The following is a 7,890-nucleotide window of genomic DNA, read 5'->3' as shown; positions in this document are numbered from 1 at the left end:
GTGAACTCACCATTTGCCTCACTGCTAAGGGACAATTGCCGATTGTCAATGTACCTCATCACAGCAATGTTTTTGTTGACTTCTTGTTCCTGAGCACTTGATTCTGGAAAAGAAAAAAAAAAGCACGAGGGGCTTTGAACAAGGTTTCCCAACAGACACCAGAGCAAGATAGGTCGAGGGGCTTTCTTGAACTCTCCTTTGGTATTTCCTTCAGTTGTTGAAGTGAAGGCCAGCTGTTAAATGTTGCTGCTGGTAGTGACCGGTGACATTTATTAACTTTGATGGATGTGCCCCCTAGTAGGGGATTGAGCAAAGGGACCTGGTTTTGAGAAACAAAACACAGTTATGGTCAGTAGCTTCTGCCTCACTGTGAACCTCTGTAGGTCAGAGTAGAATGGTGCTCCATAGAATTTTCAATGGCTGCTTTTTTTAGAGAGAGAACTCTAAGCCTTTCTTCCAAGACACTTGTAGATGGACTGGAACCTCCAACTCTTCAGTGAGTTGTCAAGTACCCTGTATGTACTCTCACACACACACACACACACACACACACACACACACCCGCCAAGTGGTTTACACCGTTAAAGAAATTTGTAGCCACTGGACATCCCCTTACAGAAGGGTCTCAGGAAGGAGAAGGGCCAGTCAGGTTGCAATGTAGCAATGAAGAAACGTACAATTTTCCTCTAGTTCCTAAATGATTCCCCCTCTCCCACTATCATGATCCCAATTCTACCTTACAAATCTGGCTAGACCAGAGGATGTACACTGGTACAGATAGGAACTGGAAACACAGGGAATCCAGGGCGGATGATCCCTTCAGGACCAGTGGTGTGGGTGGCGATACTGGGAGGGTGGAGGGAGAGTAGGTTGGAAAGGGGGAACCGATTACAAGGATCTACATATAACCTCCTCCCTGGGGGATGGACAACAGAAAACTGAGTGAGAAAAGACATCAGACAGGGCAAGATATGACAAAATAATAATTTATAAATTATCAAGGGTTCATGAGGGAGTGGGGAGCAGGGAGGGAGGGGAAAAATGAGGAGCTGATGACAGGGGCTTAGGTGGAGAGCAAATGTTTTGAGAATGATGAGGGCAATGAATGTACAAATGTGCTTTACACCATTGATGTATGTATGGATTGTGGTAAGAGTTGTATGAGCTCCTAAGAAAAAGATTAAAAAAAAAGAAAGTTAGAAAGCAAATAATAATAATAAAAGAGATTTGGTTAAGAAAAGCTTGCCTGGACTCTATCCCTTCTCTTTCCTGTTACCTTTGGGTATCTTTATGCAGGATGCGGGGTGGGGGTGGGGGGAACGACTCCCCTGCTACTGCTTTGGTCTGAGACATAGTTCTTACTTCTGGCTGCCAGCACTTCTCTGGAAATCAACTACAGAGTGTGTGTGTGTTCCATGGGAGGAGAGGAGCAACATTAGGCAGAACATTTGCTGCACAGGTTTCTGCAGAGTTTCAGACCAGGATGGACTAGGGAAAAGGTCTGCTAAACTCCTTCGTAAACATCAGACAATAGTAGTGAACAAATGATATACATACCACCAAAACAAAACCTCAAAAAGACTCATTGTTCTCAAGTCACTTCTGACTCATGGTGACCCTGTGTTGCAGAGTAGAAATGTGCTCCATAAACGGTTTTTGAGACAAATGCCCTCTAGAGGTGGATTGCCCGACCTTTCTTCTGAGACACCTCTGATTGGGTTCCAATTGCCAACCTTTTGGTTAGTGCTAGAGTGATAGATAATGTATGCTACCCAGGGACTGCAAGATATATATATATATAACAGTATTCCCATATATTTTCCTCTCTACTACTGGCTTGGAGAGGCACAGATTGGCCTTGTGGAAGACAGCAATGGGCCCCTGGGAAAATTCCTCAGCTCCAGATTAATTGGGTCTAGGACTGGCCCAGGTGATGGACTTATGTCCTTTTGGCACCTGGAAAGCAACATTAGGGTGTGGGAATTTCCTAAGAGTCCTCAGCTGTGTGCTTGATGGGAAAATGGAGGGGCAGGTCTTTGAGACCCAATCTCCCAGATCAAAAGAATTGGGGCTCCCCTGGGAAACCATGCCTGAAGGGGAATGGGTGCAGAAAGATACAGAAGCAGGAAAGGCACCAGGTTCTTCCTGGTAGCACACATGAGGTTATGAGGTAGGGCCAGGCAGGGGCTGGGATCAACTCCAGGAGTTACGCGTTCTTCCATGAGAAGATACCCGGAGGCTACCTGCTCCCCTCAGGCCACTTTCTTTGCACAGAGGCTTTGGTTAGGTCCTGGAGGTGCCTTTACTTAATTTATTCATACACTTTGGTTTGGGCTTTTGGTTTTTCCTCAGTCGGTCAGAACTGACAGTGAGTTTGACTCTATTGACAAGTTGTGTTCTAGAATGGCATTCTTCACATGGAAAGTTTGGAAACAACCTATAGGGAGGGTAGAAGATAGAAAGGAGTGTCAGATTTGTGTTAGACACATCTTCTGAGCACCCTCTGCCCTGTCCTGTGCCAATGGCTCCAGCCCTGGCTACCTCTCAGAACCACCCCTCTTCTTTGTTTATTTCCAACAAAAAAGGGGGGGAGGGGCAGAATGCTGTTATTCCACTCTTCTGAGGGTTCCTTTATAGGCGAACATTATTTCTAACTTTTTATTTATATCTTTCTTTTTTAGTCTCTCCACCAGTAAAATGTAGCTTAAAACCTTCCTAATTCACAAGGAAACTAGGGAGAGATGGCATTCAAATGAAAGCATTGTGAGGCAAAGTGTTCTTTGAATACCTATCTCTTTGTGTGGAAGAATGTCACACATCCTCTGGTTAGATGGCCATATTGGATTGAGAAAATATAGCCGAGGATTCATAGAATACATATAGCCACCATGTTACAAACACAGGAAGACCTCCACAGCAACTACCAGAAAAGGTCCCATCAGGAGGAAGGTCCTATGGTCCCTGGAAGCCAGAAAAACAACTTAAAATCAAAGTACACCAAGGTTCTTAGAGTTAGATATCAGTCACAGATATCTAACTCTGACTTACTGACTTCACGCTTGACCGGTGGTCCAAGTGGCTTTGCACAGTCCCCCTCTCTTGCACACGTCCTTCTCTACGCCTGCTCTAATCCACCATGCCAAGCCTCCTGCCTCTCTGGCCTCTGGGGCCATGCCTGCAGGGCAGACTGCGTGAACAGCTGAACAGCTTGGTGTAAAGATCCTCATTACCCAAGCAATGCTCGCCCCCCACCCCTGCTTTTTAAACCTTTTGTCTGTCTTCCGGCTCTGCTTCTCCTGCCCGGGTGCCCCTGCCACCCCACGTGCAGCCAATGAATGCACACACTGCCAACGGATCAGGAATCCCAACTGAAATGGAAACTGCTGCTTTATTGTGTACTTGATTCACTTGTTTGGGGGATCCCCCCCTTTTTCACTCATAGTTCCTTTTCCCGAGGGGCCACCGCCCTCCTGTGGCTATGTACCCCTCCCAGGCAGACACAAGCATGCCTGAAAATCCAGGCACTCCCACCTAAACCAGGATCACTCCTTTTCCACTACAGAGGACACAGACCAGACCACGTGTACATTGCCATAGCAACAAAACTCCACACCCAAGCCATGCTCTCATCTCCCCCCCTTCACTGCATACTTCTACTTTTCCTTCTTGTATTTTTCTTTCTTCCTTCTCTTTCCTTTTTCATTCCTTTGCTCTTTTCTTTTTAAATACTACTTCTATGTATACACACATACATACATTCTCTTTTTCTGATCTGGTTGTTTGTTTATACTTTTGTCCCATTGACCATCATGGAAACCATTATACTGAGTGAAATCGGTCAATCACAAAAGGACAAATATTTTGTGAGTCCACTATATAAGGATAAAAACCAAGACAAAGGCAGGATTCTGTTCTCAGGCCATGTGGTCTTCTGCTCTGGTCCCCCATGTAATGAGTTACTGTGCCTGTCTAGTTCCCATAAACCATGTATCACCCGCTTATTTGAACATCTTAAAAACGTCCTGAAGAGAGGTGGAATTTCTCAGCAACTTGTGGGGAGAGGAAGAAGATCAATCAATTCCTGCCATGTAGCAATGTTTTACAGTCAGCCCAAATCAACAGATGCTCTTGGACGAGTAATGACGGAACCTCACTGTGAAGTCAGATCAAGAGGTGGGAGGGGGTACATACGCATTGGAGAAGATAGTCACACTGCTGTTGGCATGTAAACTCGGTGGGGCAACCTACCACTGAGGAAAAAAAAAGCTGAACATTACTTACATATACCTCAACGGGAAAAACCACCAGCGTCATCGTCACCACTGGGCACTTTCGTCCAGCTCCAGGGGACGCCAGCAACATGCTAGAGACAGCTGGGATATTAGACTCTGTCCTTTGAGACCACACCAGAAGGACCCAAATTGGGAACCACATTAAGAAAACTGGACTTTACTTTGAACTCCCTGTGGCAGATCCAAGGAACTGAAATACTCCTTGAACTTAAAAGCAAAATGCCCTCCTGGGAGAAGCAGCTCATCTGCATCAGCATGTGCTTCCTCTTGTCAAGGTCAGCATCTGAATATTGAAGGTTGATGATAAGCCTTCCTCCATTCCTGATGCCCCATTTTCCTTCATATAATTCAAATCGCCCTTGTCTGATTATGTGCTCAGGACACAGATTGAATAAGTAGGGTGAGAGGATACAACCCCGACACACACCTTTCCTGATTTTAACCCACACAGTGTTCCCTTGTTTGCACAGCTGTCCCTGTTTGCACAGCTGCTACTTGATCCATGTACGGGTACTTCTTGAGCACAGCGAAGGGTTCTGGAATACCCATTCTCCTCTGTTCCCAATTTGTGATGATCCACACAGTCAAATGCTTTGGCATAGTCAATAAAGGACAAGTAAACACCTTCCTGGTATTCTCTTCTTTCAGCCAAGATCCAACTGACATCAGCAATGATATTCCTGCTTCCACATCCTCTTCTGAATCTGGCCTGGATTTCTGGCATTTTCCTGCCAAAGTATCACTGCAAATGCTATCGGATGATCTTCAGCACAATGCTGACTTGCATACGATGTCAATGACATGGTTCTAATAATTTGAGCATTCTGTTGGATTACCTTTCTTTAGAATAGGTACAGATATAGATCTCTTCTTTGCCAAGTTGCTGTGCTCCAAATCTCTCAGCATAGATGAGTGAGTGCTTCCAGGGCTTCATCAGCCGGCTGAAACAGTGCAATTATTCCATCCATTCCGGGAGCCTGGTTTTGGCGGATGCTTTCAGCCTATTCCTTCTTCACAGATGATTCTTAGTCTGGAAGCTCTGCTGAAGCCTTTTCACTGTGGGTGACCCTGCTGGCATTTGAAATAGCAGTGGCGTAGCCTGCAGCATCACAGCAATGCACAAGCCACCCACAGTACAACCGACTGACAGACAAGTGGTGGCATCATTTGTGCATCATACCCTTACTGGTATCTTTAAAAAACCACTTCAACAAAGGAGGCCTCCCTTCAGCTGGGGTCAGTTTCTCCTGTTGCTGGAGTGGGGGAAGGAGAAGACCAAGCAGTCCTTGCCATATTGTTTTACACTTACCCCCAATCACCAGGGGTTCTCATTGGACCTTAGTGTAAATCCAGGACATATTTTTCTCAGAGAAGGTGTTTTCACTTCTCTTGGTGGGTAAAACAGGGGAGGCAATCTGCCAATGGGACAAGCATTTAACATTACTTCTTTGGACCCCTCAAGGTAGAGTTTCTAATTGAATCCTTTTGATATCGTTTCTATCCAGCCCTCGGTGACCCAGGCCGATTGGTATAGATTACTGGGATTTTAGACTTTGCCCTTTTAGGTGCATAATATCCTTCATAGTTCACACCAGAAAGATCCAATTTGGAAGTCACACTAAGGGAACTGGAATTTGCCTCAAACGATCCCGTAGCAGATTAAAGGAACCTTTAATCTGGATTACTGGGTTACTCCCTTGGATTTAAAACTGGAAGCCCTAGTGTGAGAAGAAGCTGGTGACAGCTATCCCAAGATTATGGATTTGGAAGTCATTGGACTTTGGTTCAAATCTCTTGCTTTGAAGGAGTTCAAATAATGGCAATGCAAGACTACCATATATTGGCTGTTTTCATGCGCTCTGCTTTTCTATGACGTGCCTTAGTCTAGCAAGCACAGCTCTGCCTTTGTGAATGAGCATCCTGGAAAGTTGTGCCCTATCTTAACAACACTCGTTATTTGCATACATAGCATCCAGTCACTTAATTTTTTCATGTGTAAAAGTAAACAACCCACATAGTTTAGTCTAAAAAACTGTCCTATATATGTATACAATACTTTCCTCAACAGTATCTTAAATTCCATGCCATTAGCTAAATGAATGATATTATCAATAGGATTACCATAGGCCTTATGGGGATGGCATAAAATTCCTCAATAAAATGATAATTATGTCTCTAGAGTAGACCCAGAACATATAAAAACCCTCGATATGAATGGATTTTCAGTTCAACTTAATTGTCCCACTAATCTAAGAACAATGAACTCTTATGGCATGGCACTACTTGATACTTTCCCTCATGAAGAGATCACTGAAGAAATGGGTGTTATAGCATATTGTGGTGATGAAATTAAATAATACCGGGTTTCCCAAAGAATAGTGTCTGGGGTCTTAAAGGCACACCTTAAAGAAGCAGCCATCTAAGTGAGCGGTCGGTTAAATCTTTACAGAAGAACCATATCAGTCTGTGTGTGTGAGCCAATGATTGTAAATAATCAAACCCACCACAGGAGAAAGGAATGGTGTTAGAGCTTAAATTCTGCAGAAGGAGATGGATGACAATGAAAGCCCCAAATTCATCCACAGGGTTCCCCCAGCCCCCATGCTGGAGTAAGCCTCTGGTGAATTCCTTCTAACCATTGACCAGAGCTGTGACTAGCCTCGCTACCAGACAGAGTGTGTTGGGAAGTGGACCAATGCAGATATAGGTTAAAATTGAACATGTTACCATTGCTTCTCCCTTTTGAGCCATTTTAAATTTGTTCTAGTTATTATTTTCTGCTTTCTTTTTTATGATGAGTTTTCTCTGTGTTATATTGTTATTGTTGTTGTTTTCTGTTTGTTTTCTTTATATGAAATCCAGGATACATAAATCTATACGAGGGGGTACCCCCCCCAAAAAAGAGAATATTTTTTACAAAGTTAGGTATTTAAATTTTTTTTACAAAACAACTTTAACACTTTCATAGTACCCTGCATTACAATTAACAACTTTGTGAAATCTGAGATTCCATTCTTGGAAATATTTTTCAAACTCATCTGTTTGGATGGCGGACAGCACCTCCTTTGTTTTTTAATCCATCTCTTCTACATCATCAAATTGTTGTCCTTTCATGTCCCGCTTCATTCATGGAAACAAAAAAGAAGTTGCATGGAGCAAAGTCAGGTGAGTAAGGTGCTTGGGATGAAAGGCATGTTGGGTTTTTTTTGTGCCAAAAACTGGCTGCATGAGATGGCTGCATGAGCAGGTGCACTGTTGGGTGGCAAAACCAGCTCCCCTTCGGCCACAAATCAGGCTGTTTTGTTGCACACCATTATGCAGTCTTTTTAGAACCTCTAAATAGAATGCTTGATTAACAGCCTGACCTGTTGGAACAAAGAACTCCAAATGCACTATCCACCTCACATCAAAAAAACAAATGAGTATCAGTTCTTGGGGTATCCCCTTGTAGAGACAATAACTATATTAATAGTTTCTTACTATTGTGGCAGGAGAGGTTGGGGAGAAATCAAGAGCCAATAATAATGAGTACAAGAAATAAGTGTTCTAAAATGGATTGTACTCATGATTGTGAAACTTTAAAAAATAAGTTTAAGGC

This window comes from Echinops telfairi, unplaced genomic scaffold (assembly GCF_000313985.2).
Source record: "Echinops telfairi isolate 266 unplaced genomic scaffold, ASM31398v2 ScPeMD7_7467;HRSCAF=8505_0, whole genome shotgun sequence".
Taxonomy (NCBI): Eukaryota; Metazoa; Chordata; class Mammalia; order Afrosoricida; family Tenrecidae; genus Echinops; species Echinops telfairi.
The sequence above is the reverse complement of the archived record's forward strand: the minus strand, read 5'-3'. Positions refer to the sequence as shown.